The sequence below is a fragment of the Mesoplodon bidens genome, assembly GCF_964165515.1.
Source record: "Mesoplodon bidens genome assembly, chromosome: 9".
In the NCBI taxonomy this organism is placed as follows: domain Eukaryota; kingdom Metazoa; phylum Chordata; class Mammalia; order Artiodactyla; family Ziphiidae; genus Mesoplodon; species Mesoplodon bidens.
In genome coordinates, this window is record NC_138166.1 from 42,762,912 (window position 1) to 42,785,886 (window position 22,975).

A 22,975-nucleotide genomic window follows, 5' to 3' on the forward strand; every position below is an offset into this window, starting at 1 on the left:
GGTTAGAGAATAAAATCCTAGTCATAAAAATGGCACTTCGGGAATTAAAGGAAACTTGACTCAACCCCTAATTTCTGGTTCCCTTCACACATTTCCCAAGTCATTATTCAGCACTGATGGTGCAGTGGCGACAAGAAGACCTGAGGAGTATCCATACCCAAATTATCATTGGAGAAAGACTTGACCTGTATCGTGCAAGATCCTTGGGAGCGGAAGAGTGGCCAGTGCAGACGGCGAGGCACAGGTGTTCTCTGCTTGGCACTGGCAGTAGCCCATTTCCGACAGGCTGCTGCACTGGGCACGATCTGAGGCTCCCAGGTGGTCTTCAAGGACAGCCTGCACTGCAGCCAACTTGTTCTGCTGAGGTCAGGGAGAGGGCTTGGGCACACAACCAGGGATCCAAAGAAGGTAGAAGTGAATTATTAGAGGGCAAGAGTTAGCATTTGGGAATATGATTCCTGACTAGTGATAAAGAAATGATTAATTCTCTCAGGAGAGTTGTGCTGTACTTAATTCTACTTTAAGGTCAGTGGGTACTTTGAATGAATATTAAAGAGAAAAGATTTTATTACTAACACCTTAATATAATGTTTACTTTAAAATTTGGCAAATGACTGAATCTCTGCCCCAGGGGTATATAATTTCTGTGGCATCTCATCACCTACATTTTCTTTGAAGTCCTAATAACAGCTGCCCAGACGCAAATTGAGACAGTCATCATGATAGGGACCTCCTGCATCTCTGCTTATGCTGGGCTCTGCAACTTCAGGCTCTTGCAAGACTGTGGGAATTATTAAACTTAGGCCAGACATTCCATCCTAGCCTGGTACAGAAAGGCCTTTACTCCAAAGTCCCAGTAAGAAAGATGAGGTCAGGTCATTACCTCCATGCCTACTTCACTTTATATCCTTTAATGCCTCCTAATATGCAAGATCACCTTAATGACCTATTCTGCTTTTCAATCATCTTCAAAATCTGGGAATTGTCCTCTCTTCTTCACTCCAACACACACACACACACACACACACACACACACACACACGCATACACCCCTTGCCAACTGTTTAAACTTTGTTGCTTATATTTTCTGCTTCTTGTAACACAAACTCTACATCTTTAAGCTCTTCAAACAATGGTTCCTCTTCTATAAGTCTAGTGACATATAGCTCAATACAAATGATGATGATATTCTTATTTTCCACACTTTACTATGTCTGAAATAGGAATCTATATTAAATCCATGCTATTTTACAGTTATGATTTGTAATTTTAAAAATTCTTGGTAGGACACAAATTAATGGGTGTCTTAGCCCTGAGAACATCATAGATTAGGTGAAATATGGTAATTCTTCTGAAGAGAATCCACATATCACCTTTTCTTGAGTGGATGCTTTCCACTTTTCTACAAGCTTCACAATGTGCCTTGCCCCCTTGCTAGTGAGTTTGGTTTCTTCTTCGAGATCTACAGAGTCTTGTGTAGACCTCTACTATCCTATAAGATCACAGTACATTGTAAGGAGATACTTATAAATCTGTCTGAAACTTTAGATTGGGTATTAGTTTACATGTATGGGGTATCTCTTATTGACTTATTTATTCTCTTTTAAATAAAATAAGGCTTAGTAAAATTGGGAGAAACAAAAATGCACATTGTGAAAGTCAGTTACTTGAGAAGTGAGATGGCACTAAGTGGAAAAATATTCTTTCTAATAAATATCACCAGCAGTTTTCCTTGTTTCTCTCATGGCTCTTTGCCAACAGAGTTGAGGAGATCTGTATCTGTTATATTTGTGGTTCCGAATGAAAATAAAATTAATCTTTATAATTATAGTAATGTCTTTCATATACATTATTACTTGAATTCCAATGGAAGTTTTATAAGAATTTACTTTGTTCCTTTATGGTGGTAAGTCTGACGAATTTACTCTTTTGTTTCTGATTTTTTTCTGCTGATTCTTATACTGTCTTAAATTTGCTAAGTCACTATAAGTATATGTTAAGAGGACGATTTAGAGGTGGAACTATAATCCTTTCGGAAGTCCTATTAAAAATTATTATGATTTCACACCTTTAATTCTCAAGCACTCTTTTTACCTTCTCTAATGCCCTGTGAGGGTGATTGAAACATAAAACTTACTTTAATGGGATGTTTGTGTAGGGAGTATGAAACATTTTAAGTGGATATTAACACAAACTATTATATTTATCAATACAAATGCTATCTTTGGAAAACTCAATACTAACCTGTATATAGAAAGAATTTGAAAAATCTAAGTAATCAATAAAAATACTTCCTTACAAATCAGTGAATATTGTATTTGGATCATGAAATGTTTATTTAGGGTTTGGGCTTTGTTCAAAACAAAACGTTTTCTGTAAGGAAAAAAGTAAAAAACACTACTTGTTTTTCAACGATTTGTTTAACTTGATGTATAAGAACATATGCATATATGTTGAACATTGGTTGTATATACATAGCTGAAATGTTTATATGCCAATACAGGGAAGCATAAGACATTTCTCCATAACTGGTCAACTTTCTATGCACCATTAAAAACCAAAGATCACATCGATATGTCAACAGTTAATATTTTATATTTCTAAAGTATAACATGAACACTAGTGGGTTCTTTTATATGCTTTGCTTTTGCAAGTGATGAAGGTGATGGCTTTTCCCATGCTGAAGTGTCTGATGTCAACCAGAATATTCTTGAGTCAGTTTTCCTCACCCTCATCGTGCTCTGTGGGCCATATCTCTGGGTCCAGTGATCTGGAAAGTGATACCTCTAGTATTGATGAGGGCACAGTTCATAATCCTTTGGCAGCCACTTTGTCTTGAGCAAAGTGGAAACTTTGTGACAGCATCAAAATGCTCAGACCAGTTTTCACAGAAGTTGGCAGGTCCTTCTGACTATACCCCAGTTAAAAGTTGGGTTGTGCAAGTTAGGAAAAAAATTATTTACACCAGAAAGAGGAAAGAGAGTGCTGTATTAATTCCCTTGGGGCTATTGCTGTTGCAATTCACGATTCTTTTGAAGTGTAGAATCTCGAGGCTTACTACCTTTGAGTACAGAACATTTTTCTGAATTAGTGTTATGTTTTCAACATTTTGTATTTTTAAAAATGTACTTGAGGGCTTCCCTGGTGGCGCAGTGGTTGAGAGTCCGCCTGCCGATGCAGGGGACATGGATTCGTGCCCCGGTCCGGGAAAATCCCACGTGCCACGGAGCGGCTGGGCCCGTGAGCCATGGCCGCTGAGCCTGTGCGTCTGGAGCCTGTGCTCCGCAACGGGAGAGGCCACAACAGTGAGAGGCCCGCGTACAGCAAAAAAAAAAAAAAAAATGTACTTGAGTTTTCACAATATTTCTTTATTAAAATTATATTTCTAATTTTTGGTTGTTCTTTTTCCCTTGAAATTAGGTATATTTTTTACTTAAGATGATTTTTCAATGACTTATTTTTCTTCCAAAGAATAAGATATCAAATTCTTTTCTGCCTTGCTCATAAGGATGAATAATAGGATATAGAGAGTTTTATTTGGTAGATTAGAAATCTAGCTCAAAATCCACATTAGGCTTGTAATGATCAAAAGCTGTTACTGACTGACAGTGTTTTCTTCCAGGAAAAAGATTGATGAGGTCAGACCAGCTCATACTTTAATGGTATGCATGGAGACAAAGCAAGAATATTGAAGTGTTACCCTCAGTATTGGTGTCTTGAAAGGAAAAACATTGTAATGACTTTAGACTGCACTTACTTCTTTTATGGAGATGTGATTCATTCAGGTTAGGGCTTAGGGGTGATGTATAGGGAACTCTAAGGTCACCTAATGACTTGGTTCAGTGGAAATATGAGTTAAGCCTGTAATTCAGTCATTATGGAAACTTTCTATATAACCCCATTTCTTAATCTGAAGAAAAAAGAAAAATGTTAATTGAAGGAGACTTGCAAATAATTAAGGAATTTCTTGGGCCCACCAATATTTATTCTCAGAAGAATATAATGGCACTTGTCTGGGCACGCCTACTTGGTCATCTTCAGAAACGCGTATTTTGATTTTTTACCCACTGGATGCCATTTATATTGCTTCCCTCATATGCAGAGCTTCTATAGGCTTTCTCTTGAATGGACTCATTATTTAAAGATTTCCATTAATATTTATTTGCTTTATGTTGAAATGTGCTGTCCATTCAAAAGCACCTTGTAAATAATGTGAAAAAAATCTGGACATGCTTATCTAAAAGCTACTCTTATCCTGGTACTGACAATAAAAATGAGGGGGAGGTGTTTTAGTGCCATTAACATACATTTGAAGGCGATACATAGATTTAGATTTAAGTCTAGTGACATTGACTCTCAGGGAAGAAGAGATGGATCCTGATCTCCTGTCTTACATGTAACCATGTAGACCTCGAAATCTCAAGCGAGAATGATAAAAATCCCAGCCTTTAAGCACACTTTGATCTTTGCTCTCAGCAGTGCTAAACTTAGCTGTTACCTCACATGAAGAAACAAGTAAAAGAAAAGAAAGGGAAAAAGGTTAACACAAAAACTTAATTTATATTAAATCATTTGCCACTTTGCTGGTCTTTTGCAATCTGAAATGCACCTCCTTCATGCATTTTCTTTACGCATTAAAAAGGAAAAATAAAACTTGATTTGTGAAGCAAAGAAATAATGACAGCAAACAGGGATTTTTTTTGTTTGTTCTTTGGTGTGAATTGGCATAGGCATTATGATGAAGTTAAAACGCAGAGGTTAATTGAAAAATGAGATAAACAAAGCCCCTTGAAGGTCTCTGAATAATTTCGCCTGGCAGAATTGACAGTCTACAACCATCAAGCACTAAAACCTACTCCGAACTGCTGGAGATTACAAAAAAAAAAAAAAAAAAAGCTAAAGTTAATTGTCTTTCTGTTCCTTCCACCTCATTTCAGCCCAATTATAACTGGGAAAAGTCATTCTGTCTAATTTGCATTAATGCACCTCCATGGAAAAAGAGCTTAGACAGTGAATTTAATTTCTTTTTTGATATTATGGACATATTTAAAATACATATCACAATTCCCAAATGTAAAACTGCTTGTAAAATTCCTGGATGACAATTTTCAAATTTTCCTAAAATGTCTTTAAATCTTAGATGTTAATAAAAGGTAAACATATATTGAGGAGATCCTAAATGCCAGAGCCGGTCATAATTCTGCATATAGATTATTTCTTTAATCTTCACAATAACCCCATAAAGTGGACCATTTTACTATTCCCATTTCACAGATGAAAAAGTAGAGGTTTAGAGAGGTTACATAGCAGGGTCAAGGTCAGGCAGCTAGGAAGTGTTAGAGCTGAGATTTAAACTCATGCTATCTAACAGCAAAGTATTAGATACTAATATAATTTGATGATACTTTATTTTTAGTTACTTATTCCTTTTTATATTTTCTTCTCCCCACCGTGTGGTATGTGTGATCTTAGTTCCCTGACCAGGGATCGAAACTGCGCCCCTTGCATTGGAAGCACGGAGTCTTAACCACTGGACCGCCAGGTAAGTCCCAATTTGATGACACTTTAATATACTTATTTTGATTTTAAAATAATAGAAAAGCAAATATCAATTAAACTGCCTTTTCTTCAATCAATATAAATAGAGGAAATACCAGTGCAGTATGATCATCATTAGTTCATTTACGCATGTTTCTTTCATGGCAACTTTGCCATGAAGCTTATGTTCTCATTTCTATTATTAAATGGAAATATATTTAGGCTACTTTTGCTCAACAGTAAAATAGGTGCAAATCAGAATCATGCTAGACATTTTGTCTCTAGTGTGAAACCAATCTAAAGGATGTCAGTATTTTCAAGGGCATTGTTTTTTATTCTTATACTCATGCAACTGATCTTATTACCGTTAGTAAAAAAAAAAAAAATAGGTGTCTCCAGATATGCTTGATATCTTGGTTTTTTTTTCTTGCAATGGTGTATTATTTTTATTGCTGTTAATTGATAGACTTGGAGCAGAAGCAGAATCTCTTCAGAACCATTTATATTAATAGGTGCACTTATCCACTGAGGCCTTTATTTTCAAAGCGCTGGGCTCATAGCCCCCTTTTGTGCTTCTTTCTGATGCCAAAGTGTTCATAATGATGAGGAGCATCTGGACGCAAACTATTGTTTCTCATTAAAAGGACGTGTCTCCAAAGCTTTTGGGGATTCTTTGTGCTGAACAATGCAGACTCTGAATATTTTGCCCTTTTCAAAAACTGTATATGTGTGTTGTTGCTGCTGCTGCTTGCTTAAGGTACACACTTGCTTTTTGCTCAGCTTCTGAGCTTCTAAATATGAGATGGGCATGCAATCAGTGACAGCATGTCCTTCTTTTGTTTGGCTGACATTTTGGTTTCTCTGTCTTTTCTGTTCTCTGCCATCAATAAATATAATACAATAATAAGAGTGGTAATGATCTGAATCAACAATCACTTGGGGGTAATTTTAAATATTTTGTATATTTAAATTGCTCCTTAGAATGGTGAATTCTTGGCTTATGGCAGGTTATTACTCCGGGACAGAAAACTGGACTGGGGGTACACACTCCTGCTTGAGTCATGAACCTTCCTGGGCATTAATTTCTTTATCACCAAGAAGAGGACAATTATTTCCCTATTTCTTCCATGGGGCTCTCGTGAGCTCTATCCAGACACTGGGGAAAATTTGGCTTACTAAATCAGTCTTTCAAATCATTAGAAAAATTTCTATTTGGCCTGCACAGTATGCGTTACCTTTGGCCACGTATAACTGTGCCATCTTGTCCGTTTTTGACTTCAACATTCTCTGCCAGCTTCCTAGATTAAAGGAACGATGAGACCCGTCTAAATGAAATGCATTGTGTTTCTGCACAAAAAAGATTCATGTGAAAACAAAATAGAGAGAGAGAGAAAGAGACGGAGACAGAGACAGAGAGACAGAGAGCGATAAGGCAGAGTACACTTGTTTCTTGTAGGGCCAGTAGGATTTGGTTCCAGACACTTGTGAATATTTTTGCCCCAAAGTATGAGGACTGGTGCCAATTTTTCATTGCCGTAGCTCCTCAAGAAGGAAAACCTTCAAATCAGTATTGTTAGCATGACTCCTTTATTAAAAAGAGAAAAACAAATAATTTAGAATTAAAAACAGTACATTGTTTGTGGTTACAAACAGTGGGAGGGAATGGAAATGTATCTTTATTTATGATAAATGCAGATTAAATCTCAACCTGTGATGGTTGCAGTTGATTTTTAGAGAAAGAGGTTTCCAATAAGAAGAGCAGTGATGGATATGAGAGGGCAGATAGCAGAAGTGGAACACAAAACAGTTTTCTGAATAAAACACGTATCAGTTGCTAGGATACCGTTATAAAAGTTTTTGTTGTTGTTTAACCATGTCTTGGGACTGCCATGGTGATTTGCTGTGACTGTACACATAATTGTGTGTTTGCTAGGATGAAATCAGGAAAGTGGTTTTCCTTCTAAGAGAATGTTCATACATGAAAGAGAGCTTTAAGAGAGCTTCCACAGACTGTAAAAGGGACATGGGTATAAGATGGATGGGGACCCGATTGGCTTGGCGGAACCGAGGATGGGGACTGCTAAACACTGCTTAATGAAGGGACTGAGGATGGGGTGTTTGAGATGGGTTAGAAAAGGATTGATATTATTGATATTATTCTATATGCAAAATTGTTGTATGAATTGCTCTAAACACTAAGAGACTGAACTTGCTCTTCTGTTAAACTTCACTTTGTTAACTCTTCTTTTTTGTTTCTTGTTCTTCTCCATAAACAAGTTATATTTAGCTCAGTCATATTTGAAATAGAGAAATGCTAGTTCTCTGAAACTAACCAGTCAGCCTCATCTCAAAATCTGTTGCTCATTTTCTGTCATGATTTCTTTAAAAACAATGCATCTATTAAAATAGTTACTAGTGATGGTAGCCTGTAGGCACAATTCCAGCTCTTTATTTTAAAAGGTAATTCACTTAGGACACAGTGTAAGTAAATTACTGAATATACATTTATCCACTGTTTGTTCAACTTTCTATTATGGGTCCCCCTTGGAAAGGGGACCTTCTAGAATTTGAGATAAGCTATGGCCATTTCATATGTTGAAACTCTAGTTTTAGTAAAATTTGAAGTAGTGTAGAAAGAGGATTTCAATGATTGTGGTGAATTTCAAATGTTTATTTTAAACAAATTAACACTTAAAATTACAATTCAGTATATCATTCAAATGGCAATTATATGATTTATAAAAATACAAGTATGTTGGTATACTGTATGTAGGTCATGTGGTTAGGGATTGGATACAAGTTTAAAGTTCTATGATAATTCTTTCTCTGACTGTTCACATAGCCTCATCCAGAGACAATGTCTAAGTCTAAACTTTCGGGTCTTTGTGTGAGGTCCAGGGCCAAATGGCACTCTGGTTATCCATGTGTTTGTCCTTACTGGGGACAAATACAAAGTCTTCACTAGAGGAAGAGAGTTTGAGCAGGATTTTTAAGTTTTGCTTAGGAAAGAGAGAAGAGTAGTAGGAAGTCCAAAGCAGTACAATGGTAGCAGGAAGGCCAGGAAGTTGGGGAACCACAGTAGCCAGAGTTTAGCAATGACATTAGTCCCCACTGAATATGGCAGTGGGTGGCAAAAAAAAGGCAAGAAAAGAAGCCAAAGGCACATCTACTTACAAACGGCATTGGACCAGGAATGAAAATATCTCATTCAGATCCATTGGTAGTCAACTCACTCTACCTGTCCCAGCCTCCATTTCCTTATCTGTGTAGAGGGAATAGTAACTTGTGTTCTTTCTAACTCTTGGGGAAGCTGGTTCTGAGTAAAAATATGAGATAATGTATCTGAAAATGCATTATAAACACAATGTCATATATACATGTTCTCAAATGGACAAATAGCAGTTCAAAAATCAGATAAAATCCTCATCATCTTAAGGCAAAGAAAGGCAGTATATCTACAGTCTGTGATCGTTTACTATGAGTGTAGACAGTAAGTAATTGAAGTAAAAAAAAAAAAGAAAATCCTGGTGGTCTTCTTTTCTTTGCTTCAGTAAGAGCTTTGTAGAATATAGCAAGAACTAGTCTGAAAGAACATGCAAGGACACTTAAAGTTAAATAGGAATATAACTCCTTTAAAAATGAAACATGAAAACTAGCTTTCCTTTGCCAGCTAAATCCTGAATTTATTGCTCCATACTTCTTCTATTAGCATTGATAATTAAAGCAGTATAAGGAATGTAGTGCATTTGATGTTAATAGTGTCATGCTGGCTGCTGCGGGACCTGGGCCTGATCTCTCACCCCTTTTCAGGTAAATCTTTGAGTTCACCTTTACAAAGCACATTAAACATTCTGGAACAGAATCTTTAAACTTGTGGGTCCTCTAGTGATCTCTTAAGTATCAGAAGCTCAGATTAGGGGATGACATCTTCTAATCTTCTGACTACTGTCTGACCTACGTTAGCAATGGAATGGAATAAAAAGCCTTAGGATATTACTTTTCTTACTTTTGCTTTGGACTGACCTTGGGGATCCACTGAGACCATAAAGAAAAGATCAGTATGGCAGAGCTATGCATCTTTTGCATGTTACACTTGTTTTTTTTAAAAAAATTTAACTATTACATTTACTAAAAATAGTGACTATAAATAACTTTATAATATTTTATCAAATTAGCATATGACCAAAACAATAGCATTTAATGCATATAAAATTAAATGTATTTAAACTTCACTTCCTCACTATTGAATTCATTTAGATGTTTGTATGATATTTTTCAGGTCCTATTAATTTATTTAGTTATTTATTTTAAAACTAAACTCTAGACTTTATTCAGTTGTTCCACTAATGTCCTTCTTCTAAGATCCCATCCAGGATGCCACATTACATTTAGTCATATGTCCCCTTAGTCTCCTCTGGTCTGTGATGGTTTTTTCCTTGTTTTTCATGATCTTGACAATTCTGAAGGGTATTGGTCATGTATTTAGTGGAATATACCTCAATTTGAGTTGTGTAATGTACCCATGACTAGACTAGAGTTAGGATATCCTTTGACTTACTTTTGTGAGGTTAACTCAACTATGACCTCCTTTCTGCCAAAGCAATTTTAAGTGATAACTGTTGTCCTCTTTATTCGTTTTCTATTGCTGCATCACAATTAACACAAACTTAGTGGCTTAAAATAGCAGACATTTTTCAGTTCCAGTTATGTAGGTCAGAAGTCCAGGCAGGGTTCTTCTCTGCTCAGGGTCTCAGAAGCTAAAATCAGGTTTGCGTAGTCTATGTTTCTGTGTTTCTAGAGGCTCGGGGGAAGAATCCACTTCCTTTTTCATTCAGGTGTTGGTGGAATTTAGTTCCTTGCAGTTGTAGCCACCTGCATTCATTGCCATGTGGCCCCTTCCTCCTTCAAGGCCAGCAGTGGAAAAATCTCGCTTGCACTGGAATCCCTCTTACACTTCAATCCTCACACATCTCTTTCACCAGGAAGAGCTTAGTCACTTTTAACGGTTCACCTGTTTAGCTCAGGTCCACCCAGGATAATCTCCTTTTCTTAAAGCAGACTGTGCTGTAGAACATAACCTAATCATGAGAGAGTCTGTCTCATCATATTTACACCTGGCCCACCCTCAAAGGGAGGGAATTATACTGGGCTTGTACACCAGGGGTCAGGAATCTTGGGGGCTGTCTTAGAATTCTGCCACCTCCACCACATGTAATCATCAGTTCTGGCAAATTGGATTGAGGATATTTTGTTTATTTAGGTGCTCCCTGTGGCAGGAACTTGGTAATACTATTCCAATCCCCTGTGTAATTATTACAAAGAAAGCTAGATCTGTGCTTCTGCCCCAATTGAACACATCTGAGAATTGGCACAAGTTTTTCTGTATCCTGTAATTAGAATAAAGTTCTTGTTTTTCCTCTTTTGCTAATTTAGCTTCTTTGTGGTCAGCTATTTAGAGGGACTTTGGGTATTTTATTGATTTTTTCATTTTTAATAAAAAAACTTCAACAACACTAAATAGACATTTTCAGCAGTACTCAGTATTTTAAGTTTTGTGTTTCACTTGACAAACTCCCTCAGAAGATCAACAAATCTTATTTCATTAACAAGTGAAACCAAAATTCTGGGTTTATTTATATTATATAGTGCTTTGATGTATATATATTTAGTTTTGAATACATATCAAATAATAAAAACAATAAGAAGAAAAGAACATGATTCCTCATTCATTTTACAAAGCAAATCTTTTTCGGGGGACAAATGCCACCTATACTGGCACTACCCTTGAAAAATACAAGCTAAGAGCTAAGCTGTATTGTGAGTATAACAGGTAAAGGCAAAAGATCAATTTAAACAGGAAGGATCTAAAGGTTAAAAGAAAGGGGTAATTTTGTGACATGAGCATGGAGGCCATGATACTTCTGTGGAGGTTCCTACACCCCAGTTCTTTGTTTTAAATGTTCCAGGAAGTGTCCTTGCTGTCAGAAGCAAATCTCAAACTAGTGGTTGGCTGTCCTGCTGTTACCTGTTACAAAGAATCTCAGCTCAAATAATATAAAGAGGACTTTTCTCATTCAGTAGTTTTGAAATGGTTTTTCCATGCTCTTTTTTTTTTTTTTTCCTTAAGAAACTATGACCTTGCATTTCAGAGACACTAAATTGAAGGGAAGAATTCCAATCTAAGTCCACAGGTAAGCCATTTTGTCTCACCAGGTGCCTGGGATCTCCAAAACTCAACAGTGGACCTGGTGGCTGAAGCCAACTTCTACTTCATTATTAGTAGCCTTTCCCCGAAGCCTAACACTTCTGATCTTTATTGCCTCACAATTTAATTGATGCCCTTATTTATGAACTGAAACCTACCTCTGCTTCGTCCAGCTCACCAGCCTACACTTCAGAGCCTTGTTCTGAAGCACACTGAATTAATTAAGGAGATCTTAGGTTGAAGCTCCCATATGGAATCTGGATTGACTATACTTACTCTGTGCATAACTAGAATGCCAACAAAGAGAGGCTGAGCTTAGTGCAGGTCCAAACATGAAACAATTTTATTTTTCTTCAATTACTATTTCCAAACATGTTTGGTTAGATCTCCTTTTCCTTGTCATCTTTCATGTCATTTTGGGTGAATTCCAGGCTTTCTGGTTTCTTTCAGTTATTAGAAAATTTAGCCCAGTCTAGTCCAATTTAAACTTTGTGTCTCACATCTTATTCAGGCCTCATCTTCATTCTCTCAGCACTTGTGAGGATTCAGCCTAGGGGACTTGGCAAGGGGCAAAATTGAGCTCTGTTCTTTCCTTTCCTCCTTTCTACCTCCTGGCTGCCTCTGGTATGTTCAAGAGTAGGAGGTGGAGAGAAGTTAAATCTTTTCATTTACCTGGGACTGCTGTAGATCTCTCTTGACTGCTGAAGCTTCTACGATTACCATTAACTGACCATCACTGCTCTCTGCATAATGGGCATCTAAATATTGTCTCTTATGTGAGATTCACTTGTGAATGCGTTAGAAGGCCCACTCGAGCCTCATCACAGCACTGAATGTGATGCAAGCTAGGCTGCTTTAACTTTAACTCTTCAGGACCCTTCCAAATCCCCATACCTTCTGAAGTGTTTACTTGACTTCCTATGTGTTTCATTGGAAACACAAGCATCTTTGTCATGACAGAAAGCTCTGCTATCTCATAGGTCCAGAGGGCATGTCAGCAACTCAGGTACATAATCAACTCGTCCAACCCAGGGAAGGAGATGCTCCCACTTGGTTTGAGAGTGGTGGTTAAAAACTACTCTCTCCCTAGGATGATAATTCCTTATTCCAATGCATCTCTCTGATATTTTCTTCAACTCTGTGTGGTGAGGATGGGAATGGATGGGGTATGTGAGAGATGATTGGTAGTAGCAGAGCCAGTTTGGCTCAGTTCCTCATAGGACCTTTGGCCCTTAATTGTTTGTAGGTCCTTTACAAAAGTGAGATACTCATGGCCTTTTTAACTCCAGTTTTGAATGAAACTTGTATGATTGCCAGATACAATATAGAATATGCAGTTAGGGCTTCCCTGGTGGCACAGTGGTTGAGAGTCCGCCTGCCGATGCAGGGGACATGGGTTCATGCCCCTGTCCGGGAAGATCCCCCATGCCACGGAGCGGCTGGGCCCATGAGCCATGGCCGCTGAGCCTGTGCATCCGGAGCCTGTGCTCCGCAGTGGGAGAGGCCACAACAGTGAGAGGCCCGCGTACCGCAAAAAAACAAAAACAAAAACAAAAAAAACAAAAAAAAAGAATATGCAGTTAAATTTGAATTTCAGATAAATAGGGGTCAAATATTGTACAGGTTGTACTTATACTAAATAATTTATACCTTGTTTATCTGAAATTGAAATTTAACAGGGCCTCCTATATTTTTATTTGCTAAATCTGGCAACCCTAGGTGCATAACAGCAGAAAAATCTCACTCTGTAACTGATTATACTTCCAGGTGTCAGACCCTGTGCTAAGCATTTTACACAGCTTATGTGTTATTTTGCCAGCCAGGTATTATTACCTCCTTTATATAAGAAAAATTATCGGATTTCAGAGAAGGTTAGTGAAATGGCCAAGATCAGTCACAAACACACAACTAGTCAGGGCCAGAGGGAGGGTTTGGGTCCAGTTCATCTGGCTCTACCTCCTGATACATATGTACACTTCATCACACTTTCCTGTTATTCTTTCTTTCCTACCCTCGGGCCCAGGAATCCCACTCAGTGCCCTCTGTATTGGATTCACAGCTACTTCTCACTCTCACTGGTCACATCTTCCTACTTGGTTCCATTTTGTTCCCACCATTAATGCAGGGCTGTAATGTATTCTGAATTTCTCCTGGGAGTTAACCCTGATTAAGTGCAAGTGGATAATATTTACTGTTTAGTTGCTAAAGCTCCTTTCTCATTTCTTTTTATCCTGGTGAATTGATTGGCAGAGGCTTAAAGGAAATTCTACTTCTTATTCCCTTGAGCATAAACCAAGCCCAAGTTAAGTGACATCCTACATTACTTCTCCTCTGAGTCCCACTCACCATATTCTCTAGGGCAAGAGCGTCTAAAAGGAAAAGAGCTCTCAGAAAACTGAAGGGGTTCCCTGTCTACCACATCTAGAAGTGCCTCTAAGTTCTTCTTTGTTTTCTTCTTGCCAAATATCCCTGCCCCCATGATGCCACCACCTGTCAAAGATAAGCAAAGCCAGACATATAGTTAAAGTGGTCAGGACAGATTTTAATCAGTAATACACTACTGCAATAGGGAAAAGATTCCAGTGTGAACTGAACTCAACTTCAATTTGTACAGAGGTGACTGGGCATTTTAAAGAGAGTATGTGGGAATAGGGAGGGTGTTGAATGGGGGCTCAGTAGATTCAGGGAAGTGAACAATTACAAGAAGTGAGAAGTGGGAGTTTGTCTATGTGAAATCCATCTGGGTTTGCTAACTGGCACTTATTGAAGCTAGGCTTCTACTTTCCCATAGAGACTGAGACATAGGAGCCCTATCTTCAGATGTTGATTGGAACAAACAGATTCTTTAGAAAACCTTGAATTTTCTCAGGCAGACACTTTAAGCGGGCTAGGATCATCTTAGGGAAATGGTCTTGAGCCATTAGAAACTATGTTAGTTTGTTTATAGACCAAGGTTGAGGGCTAGTTGAGAAGAGGGCTCAGAGGAGCCTGGCTAGAGTCACGTCAAGGAGAGAATCTTTGTCATGTCTAAACTTAGAGAGAAGGAGGGATGACTCTGCCTCATGCTCTCTACTTTCTCTCTGCAACTAGGTGATTCACTGTGTTAAATCCCTAAATTCCAGCCTATTTGGCATTTGTATAGGGTTCTCCTTTCTTGCTTTCCTTCACTGGTCATCATTGCTGCTTCCCAGGGAGGGATTGGGTGAGTGAAGGGTACATGGAGCCTACAATATGAATGATGGAGAAATAATAAGTGTACAGTTTAAGACCTGAGAAGACAAATATAAGCAGAGTGATTGAAAGGGAAGATAAAATAGTATAATAAGGAAACATGTAAGAAGAATATAACAAAAAGAGCAAATGAATGAGGAAGGAGATTTACAGCAAAATTTAGTTAAGTCAGATCTACTAAAGATTTACACCCATTACCTATTTTAAAAGTGTCCAAGTATAGTTGAATATGTGCTCTGTAATAATTTATTGGTATTCTCACTACTTTTAAGTTCTCTGAAGACAGGTTAGCAGAAAGACACACTGTCTTCTGATGAGAATGCAATGGGTTAGTGCTTCTAGGTGTAATGTACAGGTTGACTATTGATTAACACATTATTTATGAGACCATTATTAAAGGAGGTGTGAAAATATATTGCAACACGACTGGTAATACATTATAATATGCTGGACATTATGAGAATGGTGCTTAGTTCTAACCTACTATCAGGAAGACATGTGATATGTTTTGAATCTTTGAAGCAGTTTCAGGTAACAATGGAAAGTCCTGTATTTTTGAATTTTGGAGTTAAATATACCTAGGAGGTGCTAGAATGTCATACCAGTTCTATGATATTGGGTAAGTCACTCTTCTAAACCTTGGCTTCCTCAAGAAAATGCAGAAAATAACAAAGTTCTATTTAAATAGTGAAAATTAAATGAGATAATGCATATAAAGCATTTAACACAGGGGTTTGCATGCTGCAATAGCTCAGTGGTAGTATACCATCCTCCTCCTCATCATCATCGTTATAATCCTGGTGACCAACAGCACATTTGGAGCATGGGTGGCTTGGATATGCTCTTCCTAGTAAGGCAATGCTCCTGCAGTCAGTATTATTATTTATGTCATTGTTCAATATAACACTAGCCTGCTGTGAGAACTGTCTTAAATTCTGTTTCTATACTCATTTCAATAAAAGTCACAAAAGCAGGGTTTGAAGTCAAACAAGAAGTTGATGAGGAGTGAGAGTATCTGAATTTTCATTCTGACTGGCTGCCCATTGCTCTGTGACTTGGGAAAGGCATCTTCCTAATTAAAATGTTTTTCTCTGTCAAATGGAACATTTGGAGGAGACAATTGCAGAAATGTACTCCACTCTAGCCCATTTAGTTTAGCCATGGTTTCTATATTCAGAACCAACTGCTACAGTAAATTTCCTTCAGAGTTAAGACTAGTCGTCACATAGATTAAAAATATGTTTAGCCGTTTCTAGTTCGTTATCTAAAGTCTTTAAGAAGCAGTTAAGGTGGAGAAAAAAGTCTAAAGTTAGGATTTCATTATATTTTTAAGGAAAAATAATTTTTTTAATAAAAGTTATATTTGTCTATTATATAAAACACAGAAAACAAAGGAAGCTATCAAGAAAAAGTAGAAATCACCAGTTATCCTCTCTCCCTCTATAAACTCCCTCTCACTAAGATAACCATTCTTGACATTAAACCATGAATTACCTAGAAATTTAAAGTATATATAAAAATATAGTTATAGAAAATAGGACTATGTGATATTTGCCTTTCTAACTTAGCAGTTTTATCATGGACATTTAATGGAATCTAAGAGCATGATTATATCATCATTTTAAACAGCTGTGTATTATTCTTTTGTAACAAGGAGTCTATTTATTTACCAAATTTGAAAAAAATGAGCATTAAAAATTTTTTTTAACATTTTTATTGGAGTATAATTCCTTAACAATGGTGTGTTAGTTTCTGCTTTATAACAAAGTGAATCTGCTATACATATACATATATCCCCATATCTCTTCCCTCTTGCGTCTCCCTCCCTCCCACGCACACTCCCTATCCCACCTCTCTGGGTGGTCACAAAGCCCCGAGCTGATCTCCCTGTGCTATGCGGCTGCTTCCCACTAGCTATCGATTTTACATTTGGTAGTGTATATATGTCCATGCCACTCTCTCACTTTGTCCCAGCTTACCCTTCCGCCTCCCCATGTCCTCAAGTTCATTCTCTAGTAGGTCTGCATCTTTATTCTGTCCTGCCTCTAGGTTCTTCAAAACCATTTTTTTTTAGATTCCATATATATGTGTTAGCATACAGTATTTGTTTTTCTCTTTCTGACTTACTTTACTCTGTATGACAGACTCTTGGTCCATCCACCTCACTACAAATAACTCAATTTTGTTTCTTTTTATGGCTGAGTAATATTCCATTGTATATATGTGCCACATCTTCTTTATCCATTCATCTGTCGATGGACACTTAGGTTGCTTCCATATCCTGGCTATTGTAAATAGAGCTGCAATGAACATTGTGATACATGACTCTTTTTGAATTATGGTTTTCTCAGGATATATGCCCAGTAGTGGGATTGCTGGGTCGTATGGTAGTTCTATTTTTAGTTTTTTAAAGAACCTCCATACTGTTCTCCATAGTGGCTGTATCAATTTACATTCCCACCAACAGTGCAAGAGGATTCCCTTTGCTCCACACCCTCTCCAGAATTTATTGTTTGTAGATTTTTGATGGCCATTCTGACTGGTGTGAGGTGACCTCATTGTAGTTTTGATTTGCATTTCTCTAATGATTAATGATGTTGAGCATCCTTTCATGTGTTTGTTGGCAATCTGTATATCTTCTTTGGAGGAATGTCTATTTAGGTCTTCTGCCCATTTTTGGATTGGGTTGTTTGTTTTTTTTGATATTGAGCTGCATGAGCTGCTTGTAACTTTTGGAGATTAATTCTTTGTCAGTTGCTTCATTTGCAAATATTTTCTCTCATTCTTAGGGTTGTCTTTTTGTCTTGTTTATGGTTCCCTTTGCTGTGCAAAAGCTTTTAAGTTGCATTACGTCCCATTTGTTTATTTTTATTTTTATTTCCATTTCTCTAGCAGGTGGTTCGAAAAGGATCATGCTGTGATTTATGTCATAGAGTGTTATGCTTTTGTTTTCCTCTAAGAGTTATATAGTGTCCATTCTTACATTTAGGTCTTTAATCCATTTTGAGTTTATTTTTGTGTATGGTACTAGAGAGTGTTCTAATTTCATTCTTTTACATGTAGCTGTCCAGTTTTCCCAGCACCACTTATTGAAGAGGCTGTCTTTTCTCCATTGTATATTCTTGCCTCCTTTATCAAAAATAAAGTGAACATGTGTGCGTGGGTTTATATCTGGGCTTTCTATCCTGTTCCATTGATCTATATTTCTGTAAAAAGTGAGCATTTAATACTGTTTGCAGTACTTTAGTATAATAGAAAATACTTTGAATATTCATTTCTTATTTATGCAAGAATGTCTGTTTGATAAATTTGTAGAGATTGCCTTTCTGGTAAAAGAATATGCACATTCAATCATATATATATATATATATATTCAGTTATATGTATCCAAATTACTACCCAGAAAACTTGTCTATATGTATCTACCTATGTATAAAAGTGTCTGTTTCTGGGCTTCCCTGGTGGCGCAGTGGTTGAGAGTCCACCTGCCAATGCAGGGGACACTGGTTTGTGCCCTGGTCCGGGAAGATCCCACATGCCGCGGATCGGCTGGGCCTGTGAGCCATGGCCGCTGAGCCTGCGTGTCCGAAGCCTGTGCTCTGCAATTGGAGAGGCCACAACAGTGAGAGGCCCGCATACAGCAAAAAAAAAAAAAAAGCAACAAAAATTCAGCATTAAGTATTATCATTCTTTTAAATCTGGGTCAAGATGGAAGGTAAATGAAAAAAAAAAGCTATTTCATTTGTCTTTTAATTTTTATTTATTTTTTATTACTAGTGAAACTGGATATATCTTAGTGTGTTTATTAACCAGATAGGGTGCTTGTTTCTTTCTTAAAAATTTTGGAGGAGCTCACTTTTTTCATAAGTGTATTAAATACCTGTCTATTGTATATATTGTAAAAATTTTTTAAAGTTTTCTTTTAATTTAGTTTAAGAAATTTAGTTTAGGAATTTTATGTATCAAATCTAGCAGCTTCTTTTTTATGGCTTTTGACTTTCATGTTCTGTTTAGGAAGTTCTTCCCCAGTTAAGGATCATGAAATTATTCATTAAAATTTCACTAGGTACTTTATTACATTTAAATCTTTAATCCATTTGGAATTTATTGTGGTTTCTATAAAATGCTTGTAGCTATTTTTAATGATTTTTACATAGACTACTGGGTTCTGTAGTTACTCACACATGTTAGAGGAGATCTGAATCAGTTAAAATCCAGTAATAAGATACAGTGGCTAGTATTTCCAATGCACACCTGACATCCAACACTAGTCCTTGCTGCCGCCTAGCTGGCTGCCTCAGCTGTCTGTAATACATCACAAGGGGGAGCCTTCGTGCTTTAGTAAATATATCTATCTTATGCTTCCCAGGCCACTCCTTTCATTTGTAGCCTTTTGTCCAACTTTGATTTCTTTCTTCATCAAGCAAAAAGCGGTGTATTGGGATGGTCAAGGAAAAAAATGGAAAAAAAATGAGCTATACAGGCAAAATTACTGAATATTACTAAATCTGTATTGAAAATATTTTTTTCTGTGCACAGGAAAGAGATTTAAAATTTCTTTCAGGAATTCCCTGGTGGCACAGTGGTTAAAAATCCTTGGGCTCAATCCGGGAAGGTCCCACATGCCGCAGAGCAACTAAGCCCGTGCGCCAAAACTACTGAGCCTGCACTCCAGAGTACACGAGCCACAACTACTGAAGCCCGTGCGTGTAGAGCCCATGCTCCACAACAAGGGAAGCCGCTGCAATGAGAAGCCCGCTTACTACTATGAAGAATAGCCCCCGCTCTCCACAACTGGAGAAAAGCCGGTGCACAGCAACAAAGACACAATGCAGCCAAAAATAAATAAAATAAAATAAAATTAAATAATACAAAATAAAATTAAATAAAATTCCTCTCAGTTTTCTCTGGTTTCCCAAACAATTATTGGGATACACGTCCTTAACAATGGAATTCAGATCCATATTTAAAGTTGAGGACTTGAATGAAAAGTAAAATGAGATGCTGTATATTATGGGAAATTTTCTTTTCCTGCAGTTGTGATGCAAGCCAGTACGTGTCAAAGATAACATGATGGGACTTCTCTGGTTGCGCAGTGGTTAAGAATCTGCCTGCCAATGCAGGGGACACGGGTTTGAGCCCTGGTCCGGGAAGATTCCACATGCCGCAGAGGAACTAAGCCTGAAAGCCACAACTATTGAGCCCGTGTGCCACAACTACTGAAACCCGTGCACCTAGAGCCTGTGCTCTGCAGCAAGAGAAGCCACTGCAATGAGAAGCCTGTGCACCGCAACAAGGAGTAGCCCCTGCTCGCCGCAACTAGAGAAAAGCCCACACGCAGCAACAAAGACCCAATGCAGCCACAAATAAATAAATAAATAAATTTATGAAAAAAATAGATAACATGAAGGATACTAACAAGGATTTTCCCCACCCCCTATTTATTTATCAATTGGTCATATTGTTCAATTAATTAAATATGTTTGAATTTACCCTCTACATCTTTGTATGTCATCCCTGTTCAGAACTCTGTTATCTACACATTTGGGGATCTAAGGTGATCTAAGGGCCATCCTCTTTGTGGCTAATCATCAGTAAATTGATATTTTTCTAATATCTTTTCTCAGTAAAATTCAGAATTCTATAGAATTTTATCTTGAGTGGAAGCCATTTGCACTATTCCTGTTTTTTGTACTTAACTCTCTAGAGCAAGAAATGGGTGCTGTCAAACAGTCTCTTTGCTTGGCTGTGAAACATATGCTTTAATAATGTTTAGATGATAGGCAGAGTGTAAATGTGAAGTCCTCTTAAAACAGGGTAAAAAGGCTCCCAACTACCCTTAGAGAACATATCCAAGGCTAAACATATGGCCTTATCATCACAATTTCCCACATTCCCTTTCTTGTGCTTTTAACCTTCTACTTTATTTATTACCAGGCCTTATCTCTCTAGCCTGCTGCTACAGACTGCTAGGCCAGGCTGTAGTGAAAGCACAAAATAATGAAACAGGATGGGATGATCATAAAATAGGAGGGAAATGGCCACAGCCTCCGTCTGTGTTACAACTGCCCAGGTTCTATAACCTGAGCCAAACCATGCTAAAGAGACATAATGTCACCCTGTGCTAATCATGCTTCCACTCCTGTTACATTTGGTATCACCAGAAGACTTTAGACTTTGTGAATGTCAAGCCTTTTCACAAACTTCCAGGAAAAGTGTCAGCCAAAGGAAGAAGGAAAAGAAGACAGCTAGAGGACCTTAACTGCTAAGATGCCATTTAAAGGACAAATAGCAGTTCAAGTGACGAAATGTCATGCAAATGAATTATTTGGTGGGCTTAAGGTAGAGGACAGTGAAGAGAAAAAGCAAGGAATACTGCTTGGCTGATGTAGTCTTGTATGATTTTTTTCTGTGCAGCCCTTAGCAAAGTTATCAAACAAGAGCCTCACGCCCCATGATGAATGACTGACAGGCCGTTGACTGCAGCAGGTTGGATGATAGTTGAATTAGTGCTTTCCAAAAGCTTGTCCAGTTTTGGCCAAACCTTGTGGGTTGTAGTTAGTGCCAGGGCTTCTTAGGGAGGTCTCAGGGCATCCATTCCCTCTTTCCACAGGCAGAGCAGAAGGGAAAGTAAGAAACAGGAATTTGATTCCTAAGCCCAGATGCCATGTATAATCATCTCTAGAAATATCACATCATTATAATGTAGCTTTAAGATTCCTGTAACAATAATAAGATATTTTTGGTTTTAAGAGTAAAAAAGAATTTTTAAGTGATAATATATGGCATTTGTAAAGGATAAATAGCTGAGAACTCTAATGCATGATTGTTGTGAGTATCAGTGGATGCTAGCATTTTGGAGAACAATTTGCCAATATCTGTTATAATCAAAACGTATTAAACCCTTGGATCTCACGTTCCACATATGGGAATTTATTGTATAGAAACATTAAGGTAAGTGAATAAAGTGATATGTGTAGGATGTTGCAGCATTGTTTATAATAGTAAAACAAAATCATCCAAATATCTATTAAAATAGAAATCATTAACTTAAAAATGGGAATGCTAAGTAGCCTTTAAAAAGAATAAAGTGAACAATATATATTTCTATTTCTTAGATCTGACACTTACAGCTGTGTGAACTTGATTAGATTATTTATATCTTTGTGCCTCAGTTTTCTCATCTGTATAATGGGCAGAATAATAGTATCTACTTCATAGGGTTTCATGAGAAACAAATGGATAAAACACTGAAATTTCTAGAACATTGGCACATAGTAGGCACTCAAATTTTACGTCTTTACAGCTATCATTTTTCTGAATCTGCATGGGAAAATGTACAAGATAAAGTAAACGAAAAAAGAAAGTTGCAAGTGAGTATAGGTAGTATTATTCCACAAAGATAAAAACAGTGAAGTAATATTCATTATATAGATGATTCTTATTGTCTCTGAGCGTGGTTTTATGATGGGCTTTTACATTTTACCTTAAATATTGCTAAAATTTTATTGAATTTTATTACTATCAAATTTTATAAGAAGATTTATAGCATGTGGTGAATAATTACCCCCACTGCCTCATTTTTCTTGGCTCCTACAAGGAGTTACCATGATGTTTCATACAGTCAGAGGAGCTGGTAGGGTTTGGGGCCAACGAGTAATGAAAATAGAGGTGTGTCTCTCAAACCATCTGTGGTTAAGAACCAGTTTTTTTTTGTTTTTTTTTTTAGTAGACTATTTTTTTTAGAGCAGTTTTAGGTTCACAACAAAATGGATTGGAAGGTACAGAGATTTCCAATATACTCTCTGCCCATATATATACACAGTCTTGCCCACCATCAACATTCTGCACCACAGTGGTACATTTGTTACAGTCCATGAATTCACTGACACATCATTATTATCATGCAAAGTCCATGGTTTACATTAGGGTTTACCCTTGGTGTTGTACATTTTATGGGCTTTGAAAATTCATAATGACATGTATATGCTATTATAGTAT